Here is a 25,623-nt window from a genome sequence, read left to right on the forward strand (position 1 = left end):
CCAGAAGGAATCTGGGCCCGGCTTCTTTCTCCCACCCTGACCCACCCTTTCCCACCTTCCCCACTGGTCCTCCAAAAAAATCCCCTGCCGAAATTCACCATCCGAAGGCACGGTCTGGGCGTGTGCTAGGCGGGCCACAGGAGCCAGGTGCCTGGGGCCGTGGCTGCCCTTCCACACACGGCCAGGCACACGTGTGTGCTCCCCGAAGGAGCCAGAGCCCATGCCGGGGCTGAAGCACGCACACACGCACACACACTCCTCGCTGTGAAGGACCTGGAATGATGTATTCTCTGCTCTCCTAGCTATAATTATTTTAGCGTGGGAGACAGACTCTGTCTCCGGCAGCTCAGAAGCACTGCATCAGAATATCACATTCTGTGGTCTTGGAAAATCTTCGTAGTATCCCAGCCCCTTCCCTGCGTACTGGGGCACCAACAGGCTCTTCAGATGGGGGAACACACCGTGGAGGCCCAGCCCAGAGGTTTCCTGCCTCCTCCCAGCCGATCTACTTAGAGACCCGGGAGCCACGCATGCCGGTAACCATGGCAACTCCGGGGAAGTTAAAAAAAATAATAAGTTTGTGAGTTGTTGGTTGTTATTTGGTGCTTGGGTGGGCTGGGTTCTCTTCTTCTTTTTTAAGATAACAAGGTCCCTGAATAACACTTTTCTGAGTGTTTTGGGTAAGCGTCCAAGGCAGCAGCTGCCTCCAGACGTTTAATTACCTTCTGAGGGGGAAGCACGTGTCACGTCTGAGCACCACTGTCACAAGTCTGGGTTCTGTCCTCGGGGCGGGGTGCTCTCCACGGGGTGACCTTGAGCCAGCGCGCCTCCCATGTGCGTCCCGGCACCCCGCTCAGCACCTGCCCCTTCCCCAGGAGTCTGGAGACCAGCAACCCCGCTCCCTGGGGTCCCTGTCGGGTTCCAGGACCCCCCCCCCACATCTCCCAAAGTGGGGAGATCCCCTGCCACAGCCCGGTCCCCGCGCACAATCACCCACACACGCACATGCACACGCACACACATGCTCAGACGGCAAGAATGCCTGTGCGTGATCTCCATTCCCCCACAAAACCCCATCCCGCCCATGCTCAGAAATGCCTAGCTGGGAGCCCTGCCCTGGGCACCGGTCCTTCCCCATGAAGCAAAGCAGGTTCTCCATACCAAGGGACACTCTCATGTGCGGATGGGGTGTGCACACACCCAAGCACACTGCCCAGTCCAGTGGCCCACTCTCGTGGCTGGGCCAGCACGGTAAGTCACAGCAGGGGGCAGTGCACCCCACCAGACACACTGCCTTGATTGTGTGCAGAGCACCTCGGAGCAGACAATGGGGGAGCACCAGCCACGGCGCTGGTGGCAGTTTGCATGTCATTTATTACACACGGAAGATGGGTGTGCTGGAGCGCTTGGCGGCCACTGTGAGGCTCCGTCACAGCTGTGGTGCCAACGGGCCGGGCACAAGGCTGTGAAGAAAAGAATTATTTTTTAAAGGCAGAAAAATCCTAAATGGCCCTTTCAGCATTTCTGCACACATAATTGTAGTATCCAAGTTCATGAAAGGCCTGGCGTGCTGGCTGGCTCGACACCCACTAATGCCACAGCCCACGCCGCACGTGGACCGCTCCAGCACCGTCGTGGAGCTCAGACCCCAGTGGGGAGGTGGGAGGGGGCGGGCGGGGAGGTGGGGAGAAGCAGGAAGTAACGAGCGTTTCTAGGAATGACAGGACTCCCACGCAGGATCGGGTCACCAATTAGCCAGTAGGAGGGCCAAGCCACCCTCGGCACCTCGCTTCCACACAGACGAAGTTTCCTTGAGGAAATGGCCAGAGTCTTGAAGGCACTGAGACGAGACACGGAACACAGGAAGAAGGACGGCCGCGGGGCTGGCCGGTGCGCGGACACCCGGTCCTGGCAGCCTGGCCAGGGCCCGCGTGGGTGGAAAGACACGGGGGGACCCGCCGGTGCCCAAAAGGTGAGCACCCACATGTGTGTGTGCTTGTGTGTACATGCATCCACACACACATACACGCATGTGCCGGCATGCACACACCCGCATCCACACACACATACACGCGTGTGCCGGCATGCACACACCCGCATCCACACACACATACACGCGTGTGCCGGCATGCACACACCTGCACTCACACCCATACACGCACGTGGGTCGGCGTGCACCTGTACCCGCACACACATGCGTGTGCACATACACTCCACTGTCGGATTGGGGTCCACTCTTCGGACCCACGAGCATTCTCGTCTGCGGCTCTCACGGGTGCCAGGTGCTGAGACAAACACCCTGCAAACGCGTCATCCAGAATTTGCCCCGAAGGCTGACAGCATGTCCCCCACCTGCGAGTAGACCCCTGGTGCCTTCGGGCCCCAACTCCTTCGGCACTCAGGATCCATCAGCTCCTTCAACACTCCATCCTGGAGCCTTCAGACCTACGAGTGAGGGGCTCCCGCCGGAAAGGCCCCGGGAAGCAGTCCGGCTCAGCCTCTAAGTGAGGGTGACGGATTTATTCTGACCGTCCTGACTCTGAACGACACCGCTCTCCTCCAGCCGTGCGGGGCTTTAATTGTCCATCCAGCAGGGCAGGAAGGAACCGTAAATCTTTCTTCGCAGCTGCTCTGAGCTCAGTGCTGCTTGACCTGCCATTGCCAGCACCTCACCTGCATCCCGCTGGAGAGGTCTGCCCGCTTTGGGGGGGGGGGAGCAGGAGAAAGAGAAAGAGGCTATGGGGTCGGGGCAGGGGAGAGTGGGAAGGGCAGGAGAGCACGTGGGCCGCATGCTCTGGCTGCTAATGGGGGCGGGACACTGCAGAGGACTCACCACTGCAGCCTGGAGGGACCATGTGGGGGCGGGGGTGCCCAGGGCCACGCCCTCAGGCCCCAGCTCTGGAGCGGCCTGACTCCAGTCACGTGGGGCCAGACCCTGGGGAAGGCTCAGCCGTCCTCGCCTAGCTGGAAAACAGCACAGCCCCGGAAGGAGCCCCCTGGGAAGGAAATCCTATTTCTCCCTCCCACCCACATTGTGTGCAACTGAACGGCAGCCGGGGACGGGGGCCTCCGGAGAAGAGATGGGGACAGGCCACAGGTACGGAGCCCCGGACGTGAGGCGGCTACAGGAAGGCCCGGCCTCAGGCCCCAAAGCATGTCTCCTTCCTCTTCCAGCAGACTTAATTTTTCTGTGATGTTGGTGTGTTATTAATGCATTCCGAGACACTGCACATCACAGTCATGATTATTACCTAAAGACTTCCTTTACAGCCCTCATTTCTAGCGCTCATTACTTTCTGAAAAATTACCCTCGGGGGCCAAAATTTTCCAAGTCTGGTCTTGTGAGTTTTCTTCTTCGGATCTGAACAAAACATATTACCGTGCCTACGACGGTGGCAGGGGGAGGCTCTTCCTTACTTGGTCTCTGGTGACACAGAGCCAAGAAGAACAACGTGGTGACTGGGGGCCGGGGTGGGGTCAGAGACCGCAGGCCACATTTCCGACACGGAAACGCAGACACCACTACCCACGACCTGGTTCCAGTTTTACGCATCTGCTCTGTGCAGACACGTCTACTCTTAAGATGAGATTTCAACCTACAGTGGAGGGCACTCATGCATTTACCAAAGACACATCAGGAAAGCAAATGCTTGCCGCCGCAGTGTCACCAGCAACAGGAGGGGTCCCACACGCATCTTCCAGCTCCGGGGCACGCTTGCAGAGAGACCCCAGGCACGGCGTGCGGAATGTGCTCGCTGGCCATCATGCTGGAAGGCAGTCCCAGACCCTAAAAGGGCTTCCGAGGTGAGGACAAGGGGAACGGGGTCCCCCGCAATCAAAGGCCATCACCCAGCTTCCGTCAACCCCCTCTGGCCAGCAGGCAGCCTCGCAGCCTAACTCTTGACGTGGCGTGAGCTATTCACGAACGCTGCTTATAACACTACACCCTTGAAGATAACAGGTCTCACACTGGATTTCCCCAGCTCACCTCTTTTCTGCTAAGAGTCCAGAACACTTGACTCATGTACCCGCAGGTGGCACCCCTACGAGGCGGGCAGGGGCGCTATGAAGCCCATTACCAGCAGCTCGGGGAGTGCGGCAGGGAGGCTGGTGAACCACAGCCCGATCCCCGGCCTACAGGGAGCCTGGAAAAGCAGCCCCTTGGGCCCTGGTTCCACCTCACCTGTCCCTGCAGTGGGGGTCCCAGGTATGCCTAACGGCACCACTGTGGTCCCTTCAATGAGGAAGAGTCAATGTTCCAGAAAGACACACACACACTATATGTTTACAGCTAATGGTTTTTGCCAGACCATGTTTTGGTTTGTCACTTATCCCTGCACTGAAGGCAGAGGTGGCACAGAATCTCTCTGCATGAGACTGTGTGTTTTGGGGGTGATCCACAGGTTCACGGGAATCTGGGAAGGGTGGTGGGGGGGGCAGGGTCAAGATGCTTCTTCGCTCTCCCCCACTCGTGGAAAAACCAGCTGGCAGTGACCAAGGGCCCCCAAACCTTAGAACCCAAGGCTGCTTCAGCAAAAGCAGAGAGACCAGCTGCAGCACCCCCCAACTCTGGTTCTTGAGCTCGTCCCGCACCACGCCCCCCACCCCCAGGAAACAGAAGCATGAGAAGGGAGAGGTGGCCCATTGAGGCAATACGGCATGAGCAGGCAAGAGTCTTCTGCTCTCCCAGTGACCCCTGGGTTCACAGCCCCATGGACAGGACCTGACTCACGTCCCTCTGCCTGGCCTGTCCCTGAGAGCATGAGCCGCCAGGCTGCGCCTGAGGGTGCCTCCTGGCCATCCAAGTAAGAACTGCTACAAAGAGACACCAGAGCCACTTCCATCTGGCCACCTGGACCCATCTGGAAACGACATCATCCCCTTGTGGCCACAGGAGACAGAGCAGAGGCTGTGTCCTTAACTCAGACGAGATGCTCATTCCCCTGGCAGGCAGGTGGCCCCAGAAAAGGCCCACCCTCTCGACCAGCCACTGTGTGCCTACTAAGTGCCAGCCCCTTGATGGCCGCGGCCTCCCCACTGCCCAGCTGAGGAAAGAGGTTTGTGAGCTCGCCCCAATCACAGGTGGACACGTCTGCATTCCCTCCCCATAGCACGCTGTGGTCAGCTCCCCCGCCGCAACCCCAGCATGGGCAGGCGCTTGCCTCCTCTGTGCACTGACCAGCAGTGCTGCTGCCTCAGCGGCCCTGAAGTCTCCAGCAAGGTAAAGAACCTACCGCTTTGTTCAGAAGTTGCGTAGAATTTCAATGTGCATCGATACTGTGTGTCCCAGGGGTGAAGGGTGGCTCTTACACCATCAGCCTGCGGGAGGGACACCAGTGCCACACAGTCTCAGGGACTCCCCTGAGACTAATAAGGACCCCCAGGGAGAGGCAAGGCTGTGAGGCTGAATCAGCAAGAGCTGGTGGCGGACAGGAGCCAGAACACAAACCTTCCTGATTTGCCTTTTTCTCCTTGGGTCCCGCCGTAACAGGGCACAGGAACACACTGTGTGTGTGGCCGGCCCATGTGAACCACTGGAAAACCATCTTCACACCTCCTGCTGAACCCCTCTTGCTACTGCCAGCAGGAAAGAAAAAAATATGGGGTGGGGGAGAAGTCAGCAGCACAAGCTTGGGTTTTAAGGTGCCCGGCAGGTCCTCTGTACAGACCTGGGAGCATCACCCTGCACCCAACGCTTAGAAGAAAAGTTCCACAAGGTGTCAGTTATTTTCTATTTAATCCAGTAGTGAGAACTCTGGTTTATATTCAGTAAGGATTTTCAAACTATTCGTTAGCAAGAAATTACTTCCAAGTGCACCTGGGCATTCACTCCTCCGGTGACCCATCCCTCTTTCCAACACAAGTAAACACAACGTCCCTCGGCCTTCAGAGGGTCCCACCTTCACACGCCGAGGCTTCGGTGCTGAGAACACGTGCTTCTCTGCGCTCTCGTTGCCCTGGCCTACAAGGAAACGATCCTGAGACAAGACACCCAGCCCAGGAATCACCCAGGGCCCAAAGACACAAATTGCAGGGGGATAGGGGAAGGGCCCCGGCCCCAGAGGGACACCTTTCCTGTCATCATCATCCCTCAGTCTCATTTGGTGTCACAGACAAGGAGACTGATGAGCTGGCCTGCAGTGTTCCACTATTCACAGGCAGGGGTCCACATGTGCCCCAGGCTTGTGCAGTACACTGCCCACACAACTGTACTGGCGGCCCCGCGAGAACGATCTTTTGGAGGGGGCTGTATTACTTCTTGCTTAGTCGTTTTGGTGAAAGGAGGATTCTTCTCGGTTTCACCTTGTGAAGCCAAGGTGTCCCAGAAAAATAAAGGCACATGTATTCTCCTCTCTTACGCACAAAAGATACAAGCTATGATCGTGTCCAAGTCCCCAGAAGGAACCTGATGTAACTGCAGAGTCTGGCTGGTAGGAGGTATCTGTCCCCAGGCAGTTCACTCACCTGCAAGTGAAAGGGCTAATAGAGACACACCTGAGCACCTGCCTCTCCTCCTGGTTCCCAGTCACTGTCCAGAGCTACGCCAGACCAGAAGGGTTGGCTCGCTCCCCGCAGCGTGCGGGAGACACCTGGCAGACACCTGCGCACACGGCGCCGACGACCAGGAGTGGTTCTCTCAGGAGCAGCCTGGTGCAGCCAGGTCCGGTGCCATTGCTTCGCCTGTGCCCCTGCTCTTCTAGAACCTTGGGAGGAAGATCTCAGTACAGCCACTAACCGTAGCAGTAAGTCCACGAAGGTCTGCTAAAAACACATACCCTCCCTCCTTGTCTTCTGCTGAGACTCTCTGGCTTTAGATGTTAAACGTTTTTTGTTGGTTTTTTTTTGTTTTGGTTTGGTTTGGTTTGGTTTTTTGGCAGGAGAACTGCTTTGCTCTTGATCCTCAGAGAACACTACAGACTCTGAAGACCCCAACCCACAACATGACATTGATGCCAGCAAATTACAACCCACCTCCCACGCGGAGCCAGCAGGAGCCAGCCCTGAGCTGCACAGGGAGAGTGGAGACTAGGTTCAAGGCCAGACGGCCGTAGCACACAGCTGAGCACGTCGTTAGGATCCCGATTTAAAAGACAGCTGACAATCTTTCCCAGGCCCTGAGCCCTCCTGGGACATTCGGTTTGGCTCCACCCAAACTGACAACACTTTCCCAAATGCAGTCTATATACTGTGAGCTTCCCCGACTCCCCATTAAAGGAAACACTTTCAAATAAAGTAACGGATTTATGTGCTTTATTATCTCAAGTCACCTTCCTAAGGCATGATCTGGTGGCCCTGGAGAAACGGCTACAGCGAAGTAATTTACTTAGAGGACTGATGCTAAAACCCCTATTCTAGACACCAGATCAGTCCTCATCTCCAGGTGTTCAAGTGAGGACGCTCATCCTTCCATCTGCAGGGCCCCCCACGAAGAACAGAACCCACTGTGTACTCAATTATTACCACCATCCAACTGCTAATTGAAAGCTGTCCTCAACTCTCACAGGCAATGCAAGGAGAAAGTCACATACAAAGTGCCTGCACCACCCAGAGAGTACGGGGGGGGGGGGGGGGGGGGGACAGACAGACAGACAGTGAGAAGTGGGGGAGATGGAACCAGAATGTTATAAATAAAAGAGACAGTGATGGTTCAGAGAGAAACCTACTTCAGAGGGGCGGCAGAAAATAAGATGTTTCGGTTGCCTGAATGTTTCATGAACCTGTGAAAATAACGTGCTGCTTCTATAAAAGCTCGTGGGGAGACACTGCAGCTCATCAGAAAGATGTAGGTGCAAATGGGACGTGTTCCTAAAGGCCGTCCGTTGTGCGAAGTGAAGGCCTGCTGCGGGCGGGGACTTGGGGAAAGGCAGGTGCCCAAGAAGGAGCATCTCTGTTCAAGGGGGTAAGTTTCAAGATGGTTTTCCCCCTTCACTTGTTTGAAAATAAAAAATTCCTCACCAAATGCCAGCTGCGGGTCAGGTTCCATTTGTCTTTACAACAGAGTCGAGAGGAGGAGCGCGGCCATAAATCAGCAGAGAGAGACAAGTGGCCACAGACTGCGGACACACAGACAGCCGGGCTGGAGGAAGGCCTCGAGGAGGGGAGGCCCACACTGCGGCCCTGGGAAACACCATTCCCTTGTGGAGGTGGCCGCATGGCGCCGTCGCGCCCGGAGCGGCAACTCCACGCCCTATATAAGGCCCCTCCCCACACCGCCCGGACACTTCTGGGCGGGACAGGAGCCCCCTTCCCTTGTCCATTCCTGCACTGCTGATTCCACAGGCACGCACCAAACAGTGTGCGTGCCGGGAGGAGGCGGGGATAAACCAGCCCCGTTCCCTGCCTGTAAGAGCAAGGCGCCTCCAACTTGTACACATCACAGAATGAAGGAGCCTCTGCGATGGCTGAAGAGACCGCTGGGAAGAAGTCTGCAAGGTAGAGACGGGCCTGAGCTACACCAGGCTGGCAAGGATCCACAATGGGGAGAGCATTTTTTCTGGCCGCCGCCTTGCATGACTCGTGCATCCCCAGATATCAAAGAGCTCCATAATTTCTCTCCATTTCTCCCACAAGCCACTGGCAACGTACAAGGTTGAGTAAGCGGCAGGAACACCACAGAAGACCCCTCTGGAAGGGCACCCAGGACTCATCCCACCTGCCTCCTTCCGAAATCTGCCTCTCACTGGCCCTGAGCTCCCCTAGCTCTGCGTGTACCTCGGGAGCCCTCCCCAGCCCCTTAGCAGGCGGCGCCAGCAGCGCCCCCAGTGGCCCCCAGCAGCCCAGTACAATGTCAGAGGCGGGAGGGCGGGCGGCCGGCCCCTGGCCCTGTCCTTGGTGCTGCCGCTGGGCTGCAGGACTGGGGCTTCCTAGGTGGCAGGCGGCAGCCCAGACCTCTGCCTTCCCTCCGGCCCAGCCTCTGGCCCCTGCAGAGGGCAGTGAATACATCCAGCTTTGCTTCTGCTCCTGTCAGAGGGCACTGGGCAAGGGGCATTCACAAGGAAGGCCTGACGCAGCCAGAGAGGCCAGGCCTTGGGGGGGTGGGGAGAAGGAAGACGACTCCCTGAATTCCCAGCTCCTCCCAGAAGCCTGAGAAGACCCAAGGCCCTGGGGGAAATGGACAGGGAGGTCTCTCTAAGCCCCAGGCCCCTGGGGGGGGGGGGGTGGATCAGATAAATCATTTAGGTCCTCTTTTTATGGGGGAGGGAACCATTGTTGGAAATGGGCACCTCATGCCAGAAAACCCGAGCGGCTCCGAGGCAAACAGCCTATACGCCACTGGCAGACCGTCCCCCTTGCACACAGCTGCCTCGCCAGGCCCAGACTGGCTGGCCTGGTGCACCCATGTCACCCTGCCTCTGCTCCAAAACCCCCAGGGTTTCCCACCTCACCCACACCATTCCCCTCCCTGAAACTCCCGGCAGGGGAACAAGGGGTTAACCATTGCTTGCAGGAGTGTGAGGTGGCAGTGAGTCGCCCCGGAGACCTCCAGTCCCTGGGGAGGGATAGGGGTGGCAGCCTCTGTCCTCAGCCCTAGGAAGGGAGGGGGTGCGCTGAAGCCCCCTCCCCCGACACTGTCCCAAGGAGCCCCCACAGGGAGCACGCCCCACCTGCGCTCATCCTGTTCTTCGGGTGCGGCTCCCACTGCAACTTTTCTCCCTCTCCCTCCACAATTTGTGCTCACCTAGAGGGTCTGGTTTTAATTAGTGTAATATCCCCGTTAACAACGCAGCCTAATTAAGACATCCGCCCAAATCCACTATGCACACTTAATGAGCAGGTTCTGCTGTGATGTTTATACTTTTTTATTTTTTATTTATTTATGTATTTATTTTTTGCAGACCAGTAAAACCAAAGCTGCCTTCCAACTGAAAGACCTCATTACAGGCAACCTAACTCCACTACCCTGGGACCTGCTCCGTGCTGAGTGTCCTGGTCCCCCGGGTGCGTGCCCAGGGCATCCCTGAGCGTGGAGGGTATTTCAGCAAGAACACAGCGACCCAGCATGTAGGGAGCTCCAACTTCACTTCACCCCTAGCAGGGGGAGGGGGGCTGGCCTGGGGGATGCAGCCCTCAGACCCGCTCCTCCCCCGCCAGGTGTTTCTTGCACGACAGGAAAAGCAGCCCAGCGGGAGTCCTTTTCAAAAGTGACCATTAAAAAATAAACCTAGTCCCTCGGAAAAGCTGGAAAGCTAATATGGAGAAGCTTCTCCCCACCCTGCAGAACCCCTAACCCGCTGGTGAGGGGCAGGAGTCCGGACTCCCAACAACACCCCCCACCCCACATGAGACTCTGGATCCTGGAGCCGCTCTGGATGGGACCGGGTCCCAGCGACCAGGTGCAACTCCCTCCCCCTCGCCTGGACAGGGTGAGGCTCCCAGCAGCGAGGGCATGCGGTGAGGCACCCGGGGGGAGACTCTGCGCAGGGGGAGAATGTGACCTCGGGCCTCCAGCCGCAACCGCAGAGAGACAGCCCTCCCGAGGGGATGAGAGTCACTGCACCCCGGGCCGCGGGGGCGGAAAGTTTGGGCCAGGGTTGTGCCCGGTCCTCCTGCTCCAGCTTCCCCAGCCGGGCAGCGCTGGCGCCTGGGGACGACCCAGGCTGGAGAGAATCCGCTCCGCTGGAGCTGGAGACACTGCTGGGAGCGCCCCCAACCCGCCCCCTGGAGGGCCCTGCGCGCTGCTTGTCACTACCCCCCCCACCCCCGCCCACGCTGCCTACCCTCGCGAAGCGCGGCGCTGAGGCCCGGCTGCTCTTAGGAGCCGTGAGACCCCCTTCCTCCGCACAACTCCTTTGGGTCCTCAACTCCTCCGGCGAAGCCTCCTCCCCCAGGACTCGGGCAGGGCTCTCGGGGCCTGGGTGCTGGGAGAGAGGCGCACTGCACCCCGCAGGGTGGCTAACCCCTGCTCCCCGCACGGTCTCCGGCAGCCTCCCCAGAGGCACCCCGCCGGGCCGGGATCTCCGTGCGCCTCGGCCTCCCCCCCGCTCGGGAGTTCCCCGCGCGGGCATTGTGCCGCCGCCGCCGCCGCCACCGCCACCACTGCCGCCACACAGCGCGCGGGACTCCCCTGTGTCTCCATGGAGTCCGACCCCGGGGCCTTCCCATTCACAAAACCGTCCCTCCAGCCTCCGGCTGGGCCACGTGTCGCGACCCCAGCCCAGGAGGGACCCGGGGAGCCAAGACCCCGCACAGAGACCCCTGACCCCGAGGGCGCCACCCCACCCCAAGCGCCCTCGGGATGGTCCCCAGCCGCACGGTGCAGCCCCGCCTCCCTCTGTGGGGTCTCGAGCGCCCCTCCCCGGGCCGCGCCACCCCCGCCCCACGGCCCCCAGTTCGTGCAACGCGAAGGTAATGACCGCCGCAGGGCAATGCGCGGGCGGCGAGGGTCGGGCTACTCACGGGCTCAGCGCTCCCCGCGGCAGGTGACGGGGGCCCGGCGGCCATGCCCCGGCTGCATCCCGGCCCCGAGCGGGCAGCGGCGTCCCGGGGCCGCGCGGGCACCAGCTGGCCAGCGGCGAGGGGCGTGCGGTGCGGGGCCGGGCTCGGGCGGTGGTGGCGGCGGCGGCGGCGGCGGCCGCGTCTCCTCCGACCACGCAAGCGGCTGGGGCCGGGCCCGGGCAGGGGGCCGGGGCGGCTATCCGAGAAGGCTCCGCTGGCTCAGGAGCAGCCCCGCTCGGCGCTCCGCACTCGCTCTTCCCTCGCCACCGCCTCCTCTCTCTCCCTCGCTCGCTCGCTCGCTCTCCCCCCTCCCTCCTCTCTCTCCCTCTCGCCTCTCTCTCCTCCCCCTTTCGCTTTCTCCCTCTCCCCGGTTCCTCCGGCTCGCTCGGCTGGAGCGAGCAGACAGCGGGAGCACGCGGCGGCGGCGGCGGCTCGGGCGGAGCGCGGAGCGCGCAGCGCGCCGCGAGGGAGGGGGCTCCCGAGGCCGCGCGGCCGGGGACAGCGGCGGGGCGGACAGGCCCCACGCACCCCGGCGGCCCGCAGTGCCAGACCCGCGGAGCCCGGGCAAGGGAGAAGTGGGCGAGGCACAGGGGTCCCCAGAGCCCGAAGCTGCCCGGTCCCGTGAGCACCGCCCTCCAGCCCTAGCCCCGCCTCTCCCTCTCTCCCTCCTGAGATCGTGGGGGACAGCTTCTCCTGTGAGGACCCCTGACCTCCCACCTCCCTGGCCTTGGCCCAGAAAGGACAACATTGGGGTGCCCCAGAAATGGAACTCGGCAGCGAGAGTGAATGCCCCCCCCTTTCTCTGCCACTGGCCTGCACTGCCTTGCCTCCCCTTCCACTTTGCCCACAGACCCCCACTAAGGCCTGGAATTCAGCGCCTTGCCTTCCTCTGGATGGGGAGTGAAGGGACCACACAGGATCACCGCTGGGGCCTGTCCAGACTGGCCAACCACACCAATGCAAACACCCCTGCCCTGCTGGACATGTGGGCTGTCACTGTGGGAGGTCCGCTTAGGATCTGCCTAAAATTGTGAGAGCAGGTTGTCCCTGCTCCTACTACTCCAGCCTCCCCCAGCCTGGCAGAAGCAGCTCTGGTGGCGGGGCTGGGAGCAGAGGAGGAAAGCCAAAGCTAAGGGCCAGGGGAGTGGGGACCCTGTGGGCTGGCAGCATGGGACCCACGGAGGGTAGGAAGGTCAGCACCAAAGGCAGGCAGGAGGACCTGGGCTGTCTCACACCGAACCACAGGACTGGGCAGGGCCTTGCTTCTCTTTCTGAGCAAAAAACAGATGCTATGCCCAGAACGCCACGGGGGGGTGGGGGGAGCTGTAACCTCAAAGACGTTCTCAATCTAAAAACAAATGAAAAGCCCATCCCAGGTTGCTTTTGCCTTCTGGATGATGCTTCTGGAACCGAAGGACTCCTCCTTGTACCTGACTGTCCTGCTTTTCTGTGTGAGGCAAAAAGCATGTCATGGAATCCGGGGTTTGTTAGGGGCCTGGAAGACTCAGAGGCAGTCGAGGGAGGGATGCGGACTCTGCGCTCCTGCAGGCCCAGGGCTCCGTGCCGCCGGCTGCCTGCCCTGCAGAGGGAGGATAGACAGTGTCCAAGACAAGTGGCTACTGTCCACTTATGAGCTTAATGCTTTTAATTTCTGGCCCTCCAGCCTGTCTGGATCATTGATCTGTCTTGGCCAGGGGGAATCGTGCTCTACAATTTCGAGTAAGCGGCTCGGCCTACAGCTAAACACCGGATAAATGCCTTGTCTACCAGCCAGGCAGCTGCTTGGCTGACTGAACTTTCCCCAGCCCCCATATTTAAAACGGCACATCCCTGCTCAAAAGACCTAATTGGTTCTCTCTGTCCTCTGCTGTCAGATGGTCCAGGCTTCCGTGGCTCCAACTCGTGGCTGGGCCCACCCACTCCCCATCACCCAACTGCCGCCCCACAGGCAGGCCTCTTGCTTCACAGACAAAGCACAGCTCTTTATGGGTTGCTCTTCTGGAACATTCTAGAAAAGCTCTCTGAAGACAGCACCAGATCTCACTCCCGAGTTCCACCAGACCCAGCCAGCACCAGAGACCCACGAGGATCCTGTGCGGGTAGGCTGAAGTTCGCAGCTGTGGCAGGTTGAGCCACAAGCCCTTCACACTGGAACCGCCCCCTTTGGGGACAGGATCCCGCAAGGCTGACCTCACGACAAGCCCCAGGAATGTGCCCTTCCAGCTGCAACTGCTGTCAAAGGGATCTGGCCAGCCACGGGCGTCGGGACCAAGCGTATGTCTCCACACCGGGCGTGACCAGAGGCTGTCCGTCTTGGGGTATCATCGAAGACAATGGTTTCCAGACCCCCGACCCGGAAACTTGTGTTGTTTTAAGTGAGAACAGGGAGGAGAAACTGGGAATGGTCCTTTGTGATAATAATTAGGTAAGAGAAGAGTCACCTCGGAGACTAAAGCAACAAGGGAACACGTGAATATCCCTCCCTTTAAGGACCCCACGAACACCCCCAGAAGAGACTCAGGGAAGTTGCAAAGACCAAGGAGCTGGAGAATAAGGGGAAAGACCACAAGAACGATGTGCGCAGAGGAAAGCACATGGGCCCGCAGCGCCTGGCCCAGCCATGCGGACTCTTCACCCCGCAGCAGAGGGAAGCTGAGAAACAGAACTTCCGAGGCTCTGAACCAGTGGGGTCAGGGGCCTGTGGAGAAGGGGAAGGCAGCTCAGAGCAGCAGAGGTCTAAGAAGCCCACAGATCCTCGTCGGCTGCCTACTCCAGACCACGGATGGCCAGCTGCCCCCAGAGAACCCTATCAGACAGGCAAGGCCTAGGAGAGTCCCTCCCTCCTCCTTCAGGTAAGCTATAACCTTGCTGTGTCCCAGCAGAGAACGGACCGGTCTCCCTCTAGGGAAAAACCCCAGTGGACAACCCCACCCAGTCCACAGAGCTTCCCGTCGGCTCTGCAGGCCCTTCCCCTAAATGTGAGGAGATGCCCTGAAATTACCAGACATCTGAAGAGAGCCTTTCGGAGAAGAGCCACCAAGCCACCCAGGGCAGGGTAGCCACGGTGATGGGCGGGGGGGGGGGGGGGGGGGGGGGCAGCTTCCAGGAACCAAAGAGGAGAGGTTATCAACAGCCTCCGTATCCACAGAGACAGCAGAGATGCTGCATCCATGTTCCAAAAGCAAGAGCCTTTGAAGGAAGACACAGAACAAAAACAGGCAAACATCCTGAGAAATGAGTTTCCTAGCTCTCAGCACGATGAATGGAAGCTGACCCACAGCAAGGCATACTGATATACAAAACACTGGGGAGCAAAAAAAACTTCCCACAGGTTTCCAGGTCCCATAAAAAAAGACCCCAAACGAGAATGGGCTTCGTGGTGCCCAGAGCAACAGCAGGAGCTATAAGGGAGCAGTGCCCTCGAAGTGCCGAAGGAAAACCTTTCCTGGCCTAGAATCCCTGCCTGAACCAAAGTAAGCTCAAAAGTGATATTAACAGGGGCTCCTGGGGGGCTCAGTCATTAACCGTCTGTCTTCAGCTCAGGTCATTGATCCCAGGGTCCTGGGATCGAGCCCTGCATCAGGTTCCCTGCTCCGAGGGAAGCCTGCTTCTCCCTCTCCCACTCCCCCTGCTTATATTCCCTCTTTCGGTGTCTCTGTGTCAAATAAATAAATAAAAAATTTTTAAGTGATATTAACATAAAAAGACTTGCATATGCAACATTTCAAAAACATTTACTTCCCATGGGCCATTTCTCAGGAAGCTACTAGAGGATGTGCTCCAACAAAACAAGGGAATAAATCATGAGAGCACATGACATACTGTATCCAGTCAGAGAGGGACAGAGGATGGGAGTCCACAGGACAGGAGAGAAGGCAGATCTTGGGAAAGAAGCTGTCAGATTAGAGCAGGGTGGGCACACCCCCAACCGTCCAAACATAGACCTGCTGACACCTCTGTCATCGTGCTGCCCCTTTAACCCCAGATGAACCTGGCCCAGGTTCCAATCTGTGACTTCCTGGCCTGCTTGGGCCGGGTCCTGGTGGAGCCCCCGCTCCCCCCTCCACGCACGGCCACCTTGTTTCACCCCTCAGATGTGTCCTCTTAGAATCGGGAGGGCGGCCACAGCGAGCGAAGGGACAGATCAGCCTATTATTCCCCATCAACCTGTCAGACATCCCAGCTGGGGTGGGCCCTCCGTTCCCTCAGAAAGCCCTCGTGCCGAGAGCCTCCTAGCACAGATGCCATTGACCATACGGGGCCAGTGGGTTCACTGGCCCCCTGAAAGAGGCTCTTAGAAGCTCGGTCTGAGGCCAGCCACACCATGACCCCAGAGCGACTCAGCTTGTCTTCTTTCTCCCAGACCCTTCCGACAACACTGGCAGTGTGCAGGAGCCACGGCAGAAGGGGCGCTGTGGCCCAGTCTTTGCAGTGACCACCCCACATGTAAGCAGGTGATGGTACCACGGTGAAATGTGGAAGGCAAACAAGATAGAAGGGGACTTCATTTTCCTTGTCAGTCTCCCGCACTCTTGTTCCGTCCAGCTGGTGAGCTGGTGGACGGTGCATTTTGCACCATTATTGGGCTTCCTTGTTTCGTCTTTTAATCCAACAGTAAATTCGAAAGCTATTTAATGCAATCCTAACTTCCTAGTTAAGAAGGACTCCCCCGCCCTCCCCCTCTCCATGCCAGTAGTTATGTTCCATATAAATACATAGGCACGTCCCTCTCCCACCACTGCCCAGGCCTGCTGGCCCCTGCTGGCTCCTTCAGGTTGCCCGTTAGGCCGAAGCCTGAGCACATTATAGGACAGTGGACAGGTGCCTGCCTGTGTTCAGGATGTCCCTGTAGAGACAGACCCCCAGGGACTGAGGGAGCTTATTGGGGAAACCACCCACTAACACCAGTACATGCAGAACAGATAAGCAAAAGCGTGTGTTCCGCAGGGTCTCCCAGACCCCACGAAACCTAGATCACTAGGAGACCAGGCCACCAGAGGCTCCAGCTCCACTGACTTGCCCCGTGAAGTCACGGGCCGCCGGACCAGCCCTCACCTCTGCTCTCGGCTGGGACAGAGGTCCCCCTCCCACACACAGCCTCGGCATCGGCCACACCAGCTGGGCTGGCCATCCAGCTGCACACCTGAGCCACCGCGCGTCTCCCCCTACTCCTGGCCACCGACCACACCATGCTTTTCTTTGCGCTAGGAAGGGAGAGCTCTGACTTCCTCCCTGCCTCCCCCTTTCTTTCCAACCCCCTCCCTGCTTTCTCCGTCCAGCCCTCTGGTGCCTCTCCCTGTCCCATCCCTCCTGCCCTGGGGGCCCTCGGGCCACCAGCCTGACAGCAGCTGGGGTCTCACCCATGGCGTGCGCGCCTCCCTAGACACTGCCCTCCCCACGAGGCCCCTGCCTTCCTCTGCCCTTGCTTCGGGACAGTGCCGACCTGCTTCCAGCACCCTACAGAACGGCTCTCCTGGAGTCTCCAGGGATGGGAGTCACCAAACTAGCCCACACTCCAGCCTTGGTGCAGGGACCACTTAAGGCAGGTGGCCCCGCTATCCACGCCCTTTCCGGAACCTTCCTCCTGACCCCACGTGACAGAAAGCTCTCCTGCTCGTCCTGCCTCCTCCTCCCGTTGGCTTCCCCCACTTCCCCCAAACGCCGTCTCTCCCCGAGACTCGGTCTCCGGTCCACGGCATTTCCCTCCGTGGCCTCGCCCCTTGCCCTGGCTTCCAGATCCAGACGTCATCATGGCATTTCCGACAGGAAGCAGCTCAGAGGTCACTGGGAACACTCCCCTCCTCTTTCGGTTGAGGAAACTGAGGCTCAGAGTCTCCAGGGGCCCTGCCAGGTTCTCAGAGCACCTGAACGGCAGCCCCACACCCTGACCCCAGCGTCTGAGTCTGCGAGCAGGACCACCCCTGGCCCGCCTGCTGCCCCCCTACTTCACATGCAGGAGAGCAGGCAGGTGCATCTGCAGTGTCACACACACACACTTCCAGACTTGATATTTTATTTAAGAGCGTGCAGCTCTATATCAGTACCTACTTGCTTTCAGTCCTGACATTTATCTTCTCGAGAGGAGGGTGAACCCCTTGCAAATCATGCCGTGTCTCCTCCCACGTGGCCAGGAAATGTCAGGGGGAGATCCAGGCAGCTCAGGGTCCCACGTCTGTGCCACACACCCTGCTCTCTCCACTCTGATACATGGGGCAGCTGCTTCTGGAGAGCCGCAGCAGTCTGCGGAACGTGTGAGAGGTGCGGGCAGAGGGTCCCCGGCTGCTGCCCAACTTTTACAACTGGGACGAAGGCTGGAGACAAGAACCTCCGGGAACAGATGCCGAGGCCCCTCCAAGGACCGGTGGGTTCTTCCCCATCTCCCTGGACCTACTTGTTTCTAGTGGGACCCACGCCATATCTTTGAGCTCAGCCTATGATTGCACAATAATACCCTCCCAGAAAACAAATTAAAAATAGGAAAAATCCATCCAAGTCGTGTGTCTGCTGAGGCAGAGTGCTGTCAGATTGCTAGGCAACCCCAGGCAATCCTGTGGGAAGGAGGTCTGTGCTAAGCTTGCTCCGCGGAAGTAGCACTCTTGTCCCTTTTGTGTGGATGTGCTCAGCCGCATCCGAGCAGACAGGAGCACAGGGGAGGCGCCGGCTGCCTGAGCGCAGGGCGCATCCGCCCGGACAGACGGATTCTCCGGAGGACAGAGAAGACGCCGGGGAGTCCACGGGATGAGAGACACCTGGGTGCTTGCTGGAAATCAGTCTGATCTCTCCGTGCCTCCCAAGAGCCAGGTGTGTGGCACGGTGGAGGCAAACACCTGAATGTGAACTGATTCTCCCCCACGCTCCTCACCACCTTCTGCGCGAGGGGAGCGCAAGCACGTTCAGGGGCCGGAGACGGAAGAGGAGAGATGAAAGACGGACGCGTGGAGGAGAAGGGGAGATGCAGCGGGCAGCGCCAGGGCGCAGGCACGCCTGGCTCCACGCTCCCCAGGCTGGGAAGGAAGCTCAGGCTTTCTCTGCACCGCACAAACAGTAACCGCATCACGGCACGCAGGCGTGCGAACGTTCACTAGGCCTGTATGATACTTTTAAAAGAAAAAGGCGGGAAATGTGGTGATCGTGAAAAATGACAAAGATTTTCCATTTGACTCTGAAGTCTTCTGAGCAGGAGAGGGCAAAACAAAGGGAGCATCTTCCCTTTTGTGACACATGGGGTATGCCCAGGGTCGAGGCAGCAGGTGCTTCCATTCCCTGGGGCTCCTAGGACCCAAAATTGGGGGCTTACAACAACAGAAATGTCCTCTCTCACAGTCCTGGAAGCTAGAAGTCCCAAACCGAGGTGTCAGCAGGGCCACACCACCTCGAGGGCTCTCGGCAGAAACCATCCCAGGACGTTCTGCCAGCTTTGGGGGGGGCTGCAATCCCGGGTTCCTTGGCTAACGTCAGCATCATTTAACCTCTGCCTGTCTCCATGCAGCCGCCTCTGTGCGCTCCCTCCTCATAAGGGCATGTCATTGAATTTAGGTCCCCACTAATCCAACGGGACCTCATCCTCAAAGACCCTATTTCCAAGTAAGACTCCATCCTGGGATTCTGGTGGACCTGAACTTTGAGGGATACTATTCAATGCGCTATGAGCGGATCAATAATGAAATCCGACGAGTTTCCAAGGCGCACCTGCTGGCCTGCGTCTGATCCAGCCTGTCCCTCTGCGGGAACCTCTCTTTCCTTACAATACCCCACACGGTGCCACCCAGCTCCGCCTGAGCCCCACAATGGCAGGGCGTTCCCCACACCCCCTAACAGACGTCCCCCCATGGGAGGCCCTGCACTGCCAGAAAACAGTCTCTCAACATGGCCCAGACCTGCTGTGCTCATCATCCAGCTGGGGGTTCACATCTGCCTTCTGGAGCCATGAGAGATAAGGAAGAGTGAGTGACCATGGCACCTTCCTGTGAGTCCCGTCCACAGATGCCCACAGGTGTGCACAGACACACACAGGTGCACACAGCACACAGATGCCCACAGGTGTGCACAGGGACACACACAGGTGCACACAGCACACAGATGCCCACAGGTGTGCACAGACACACACACAGGTGCACACAGCACACAGATGCCCACAGGTGTGCACAGGGACACACACAGGTGCATGCACACACACAGGTGCACAGGCAGTCCCACAGCTGCTTTTCAAACAACCTCTCCCCACCCTACCTGCCATCCTGGAATTTTGCACAGCGCCTGGAGGCCCAGAACAAGTCCAGAACCCGGTTCCAGCCCCACAGCGGTCGAATGGCAAAGAGGTAACAGAATTCCCCCCCTCAGACATGGGGTTTCCACTAAGAAACTCCTAACAGCGGGTACAACAGGCTGCTCTGTTTCAAGCTCGTTTCTTCCAGGCTGTTCTGTGTATATACCTCCGAACATACACAGTCGGGGGGCTTTTTCCCTGACCCCTGTTGAATGTATCCTACTGCCCACCTTCTACTGGACTCTGCCACCTGACACATCAGCCTGCCCTTCAGGACATGTCATCCCTGGGCTGAGAGTACAGTGGAAGAGCGCGGCCCAGGCCACCAGGAAAGGCGTGCGGAGCCCAGCGGAGCGGGGAGGCAGTCACCGCCGTGCCCTCCTTACGGCACAGCTAGTAAATCACAGCGACTCACACAGAAAGAGCTTCACTGAATCACTCTGGACGGCTGTCATCCTCCGAGTCTGGGATACACCGAACTCCTTAGTGAAAAATTCAGACCTTTGCTATTCTGACAAATTCTTTTTCCTCCCGTTTTACTGAGCCATAACCGACAGAGGACACTGTACTAGCTGCGGGCGGACAGCACAGTGACTCGGCGTGTGCATATACAGCCATCGCCACAATAGGCCAGGTCAGTGCCCGGCGCCTCCCACAGTGACACATTCTTGATCTCCTTGTGATTACGAGAACTTCTCAGTGGCGGCTCGGGGGTGGTGTCATCGGGTGACCGAGACAGGTCAGGGTCCGTGTCACTGGGGCTCTTTCGAGGCCAAGTGCAGCCGCGCCCTCCCAGCCGCTCAACACTCCCGTGTGCACGGAGGGCTGACGGGTGCATGGCTGTGTGCCGTGGGGCTCCTGTGGGGCCCGCTGCTGCCACGTGGCTTCCCACAGCCACACACGGCACCTTCATCCTACAAGATGGGACACCACTCAGGAGCCACTGAAGGGGACAGAGAGGAGAAAACTGAACTGTTCTTGCCTTGGAATTCGTCCTTACTTCACATTTCATTCTCCCTGGTTTAAGATCTCCCAAAAGAAGACACTTTTTCCATCATTACTTCCCTGAGGAACTTCCTCCCGGAGACCGCAAAGGCACCTGCTGTTCCCGGGCTCCTGTGCAAACACGACCTGATCGTGTCACCCTCGCCAGCCAGACTCCGCGTGGGGGGCCTCCGTCTGCCTCCCTCAGGCCCCAGTGGACTCTGGAGAAGGCATCCATCTGGGGAGCACCCGTCCGCAGGGACTCCCACCTGGCCTATTAGTGTCCTGGGGCCACCGCAGCAAAGCGGCCCAGGCTGGCAGCCTGAGCAACAGGCACGTGTTCCAGTCTGGAAGCCGGAGGTCCGGGATAAAGGTGTCAGCAGGGCCCACTCTTCTGAGCCCTTCCCCCCATCCTGCCCCCAAACACACAGGCATCCCTCCCTGCGCATCCACACCCTGAACTCCCCTCCACCTACGGAAGCAGGCAGACTGGATGAGGGCCCACCCCTGGGACCGCCTCGAACTTGATGGCCTCTCTTGAGGCCCGTCTCCAGGTTCAGGGACATCCTGAGGTGCTGGCGTTAGGGCTTCAATGTGTGAACTCACTCCACTTGTGGACTCCCCTGCTTCTCCCGACACAGCCAGCTTTCCCGGGACCCCTGCCCCCTCTCCTCCTCCACGGCACCCCTGCCCTCCACGGCAGCCATCCCCTCTGGGGCTCGTGCCCCCTCCTCCACCTCTGTGCCCTCACCACACCCTAAACCCTCAGCTTGCTCCCCTTCATTCCTGCACACCTATAGCAGGAGTGCCCCTAGGGGCGCCTGGATGGCCCAGTCAGTTAAGCATCCGATTCCTGATTTTGGCTCACGTCATGATCTCGGGGTCGAGAGATCGAACCTCGTGTCAGGCTCTCCACTGGGCAAGGAGTCTTTCTGGGATTCTCTCTCTCCCTCTCTCTCTCTCTACCCATCCCCGCTCTCTATTAAAAAAAAAAAAAAAAAAAACTAGGGGTGCCCCTAAAATACCACTCACACCCTGCTCTTCCCAGCAGAACACCCCGAGGCCTCTCCTCACTGAACAGGACACCGCTTATGCTCCCAGCTCCCACCCTCAGACTCTCAGTGGCATTTCCCGATCCACGCATACATATTTTCCAGTGCTTTCCAAGCCCTTCTCTGCACCGAGCATTTTACCTGACGAGCTCCCCCACAAACACCCTTTGAGCAGCCGCTCTGACCACCCCTCACAGACGAATGAACTGGGGACCTGGCAGGAAGGGCTCACCCCCGAGCTCTCACTCGGTGGGGGCAGAACTTTACTCCCAGGACCGTGGGAGTTGTGGGCTGACTGTGGCCCCCAAAAGACACCATCCAAGTCCTAACGCCCCTGTAGCCCAGAATGTGACCCTATCTGGAAATAGAGTCTTTACAGACATGATCGAGTTAAGGGGAGGTCAGTGGTAGCCCCCGAAGCCAACATGACAGGTGTTGTTGTAAGAAGGGGGGGCAGGGGGCAGATCCCATGGGGAGAAGGCCATGCAAGGACACCGCACAGAGGAGGAGGCCATGTGACACGAGATGGGTACTGGGATGAGGCTGCCGCACGCCGAGGAGCGCCAAGACTGCCAGCAACCCCCAGGAGACCGCAGAGGGAAGGGAAGTCGCTCCCCGAGCTCCAGGAGGGAGCCTGGCCTGCTCACCTCACGCTCCGGCCTCCACGCCTGCGCCAGCATCAGCTCCTGCTGAGGAAGCGCCCTGGCCTGCGGAGCACTGTGACAGCAGCCCCAGGCACAGCTACACACCCCAGCGAGCAGAGGGGCCACCGCATCATCACTACTGGGAGCCCGGGATGCTGGCTCAGATCCCGCTGGACTTCGGTAACCCACAGCAGACGTCAGAGCGCAACACACGGTGGTTCCGTCCCACGAACCACGACGTGGCCCAGGGAGAGGGGCGCGCTGACGAAGGCGGGAGGGAGCACACAAGATGCCCACACGCCGCCCCAGGTCCAGGAGCCTCCAGCCGGCGGATGGACGTCTCTCAAACAGCCTCCCGCTGTGGGTCTCCAGGGAGCTCACCGGGTCCGGGTCCCCGGCGCGAGGCCACACTTAGGATGTGTGCCCAGCTTCGCGGGAGGCCTCTGAGAGGGCCAAGGCCACAAGAGACGCCTGGGCTTGTCGGGGAGGAGGGCGCAGACGCCGGCCCTGAGTGGAGACCAGTACGCTGGAGGAAGTACGTGTGCCCCGACGTACAGGTGGTGCCCTAACCACCCGGGGACCATGCAGGTGGCGGGCCCTTGGGAGGAGATGCGGTCACGAGCCTCAGGAACAGGACGAAAGCCCCGAGAAAGAGGCCCCCGGGAGCTCCCTTACCCTTACGGAGTTATCGCGGACGGACCGCAACGCGCCTGCATCTCGAGGCCGGAGCTGCTGAGTTCCAGCGGCGGCCGTGCCCGGGTCCGCAGTGAACGCATCTCACCCCCGGAAGGCGTCCCCTGCACCTCGTGATCTCCCTCCCCCACCCCTCCCCGCACCCACCGCCCCCCACCGCTAGCCACTCACTGACCTGTCTGCTGGGATTTGGCACAAATAACATCATTCAGCCGGACTCCTTTCCTGGTCTGGCTCCTTCCACATAGCCTAATTCCCCGGAGAAGCAAGCCCGCGGCCCTGTGCATCCGAACCTCACTCCACGTCACTGCTGGGCGGTGGTCCTGGGTGTAGACACACCGCCACCGGCTTCGCCGTCATGGACGTACATCTGAGTGACGTCCGGTTTGGGGCTCCCGCCAACACAGCTGCCACGCACATGCGTGTGGACACAGGCTTTCATTTTACGCACGCGCTGGGCAGCCAGGCATGGGCTCGTTCTCACGGACCCAGAGTGCACGGGGGGGGGGGGGGGGGGCAGCTGCGGCCTCCAGGCATGGCCGAGACCTTTACCTGACACCAGCAGAAAACCCAGCTATGTGGAGCAGAGGCGCGCTGGGGCGGCTACAAGCTGCTTGCACATCCGTGGTTGCTCCAGGCAAAAAGCAAGCTAATGAACTCTTCGTGGGAAACAGTGGGCTGAAGTGCACGAAGCAGCCCCCTCTGTCACCTGACATGTCAGCCTGTCCTTCAGGTCACGTCATCCCTGGGCCGAAGCACGACCGAAGGGCTTGACCCAGGCCACCAAGAAAGGTGTGCGGAGCTTTCCCAGAGGAAAGGTTCCTCCAGGCCACTAAACCGTGGCGTGGAGGAACACGTGGCATTCCATAGCTTTCGGTTCAGATGAGCGTGGTGGGGGTAGGATGTGGGGGAGAGGGGGGGAGGGCTCAGTGGGGGCTGCACTGGACCAGAAGCCTCCCTGGATTCACCCTCTGGAATAAGCCTCTCCACCAGGCCCCTCCCCGCCGCAGCCCCACGCAGCCCCACCAGCCTCAGCGACCCTGCCTATCCCGTTGTTGCTTACTAACGACAGGAAGCAGGGACCCCTTTCTTCTACGACTAAGCCAGATGCAGACCAGCCAAGCAAGCGGGAAGCAGCCCCCGCCACTCCTGCACGTGGGCTCCCCCCAGGTCCTACTTAGGAAAACAGTCCCTTGCGATCTTCCTCCAGCAAAACCTGAAAAAACATCTCCCCCTCTGTGACGGAAGCTGCTCCCATCGTACCGTAACTGGACCGGGATCTGCACCCAGAAGACCACCGCCCCAGATAAGGCCAACACCTCCCAGCCTCCCCTGCAGCCATGTACGATCACGGGACTGTATTTTGGCCAGGGGGACATAAAAAGAAGTGGCACGTACAGCCTGTGGGTCACGTCCTTAAGGGGAGGGAGACCCCTGACCCCACGCCTACCTCCCATGTCCTCCACCAGAGGTTTGGAACATGAGCGAAGGCAAGCCCTCGGACACCAAGCATGTGGAGGCAGCACCCTGGGGACGGGGACCCCCAAAAGAAGAGCCTAGGTCTCTGGGTGACCTCCTCCCAGAACTCAGTCACCTCCCTCTGGACAGTCCCTCTGGCCCCCTGAAGACTCTGCTTGGACTCCTGGGCACATCCTAACTAGAACTCCATTTCTGTCTCATCCCAGCATCAAACCTCTATACAGAGCCGCACAACGGGCTGGGCCAGAGATCACGGCTGACATACGACGTGGAAAACAAAGAAAACCTAAGGCCAGGACAGGCCATCCAATCGCCCAGCTGCATGGCAAGGCGGGTGAGGCACAGCGAAGCTGGGGCCCATCAGATCTCCACACCAGGCCTGTACAGGGGCACACTCCCCTTGCCACACTGGGTCTCTCATGCTGTCCCCATGGGCAGCAGCAGGTGACCCTGAGCTCCCAGGCTCAGGGTCTCCCAGGCTGAGATCCCACAGTTACAGCTGAAGGTACGAGATCCAGGGACACACCAGCCACGGTTCCAGCCCTAGAGGGACCAGCGGTGTAGGACACTCAGGGCGGCAGGAGGAAAGGTGAGCTGCTCGCTGTTTCCAGTGATGTGCCTCTCTCCACTCCTCCCAGGGAAGTCCACTCTTTTCCAAACTAGCTCCTGTGCCTCATTCCCCAGTTGGCTGGTTTATGTCTCCTCCCTGCTTCCAGAAGCTCCACTGCCAGTCCCGCATGGCAGGGGTGGGGGTGACAGGGGAGGGCGGGCATCGCTCTCAAAGGCAAACCAGGAGCCCTGGGTGCCCAGATCCCTGCCCCTCCAGGCTGGGTTTCACCACTACCCCTCAGACCACTTCTCCCCCGCGAGCTGGAGCAGCCAGAGAGAAACAGAGAGAAACTCACATCTGCCCCTGCTCCAGGGTCCTTGCTGTGCCCAGTCCCCAAGAACAGGGCTGCTTAAGCATTTAGAAGCCCCTGCAGACCTACCTCCCTCTGCCCAGCTCCGTAAAGAACACGCTGACTGCTCCTTGGCCAGGCCACAGTCCCCGGCCCCATCCCACCCACTA

General features: G+C 59.3%; 1 protein-coding gene across 3 annotated transcripts in view; it reads right to left on the bottom strand.

The window, feature by feature from the left end:
* RBFOX3 (RNA binding fox-1 homolog 3) overlaps positions 1–11,756 on the bottom strand; it is a 397,113-nt gene extending 385,357 nt beyond the window's left edge. For 2 of the 3 annotated variants that reach the window (XM_032320543.1, XM_032320549.1), the window contains exon 1: positions 11,398–11,755. The gene's annotated coding sequence lies outside the window, so the exon portion shown is untranslated. Of the gene's footprint in view, positions 1–11,397 lie in introns of all 3 variants that reach the window. The other variant, XM_032320550.1, reaches the window with a different exon arrangement.
* Between the last annotated feature and the right edge of the window lie 13,867 nt (positions 11,757–25,623).

The sequence above is a fragment of the Mustela erminea genome, chromosome 18 (genome assembly GCF_009829155.1).
Source record: "Mustela erminea isolate mMusErm1 chromosome 18, mMusErm1.Pri, whole genome shotgun sequence".
NCBI classification, from domain to species: domain Eukaryota; kingdom Metazoa; phylum Chordata; class Mammalia; order Carnivora; family Mustelidae; genus Mustela; species Mustela erminea.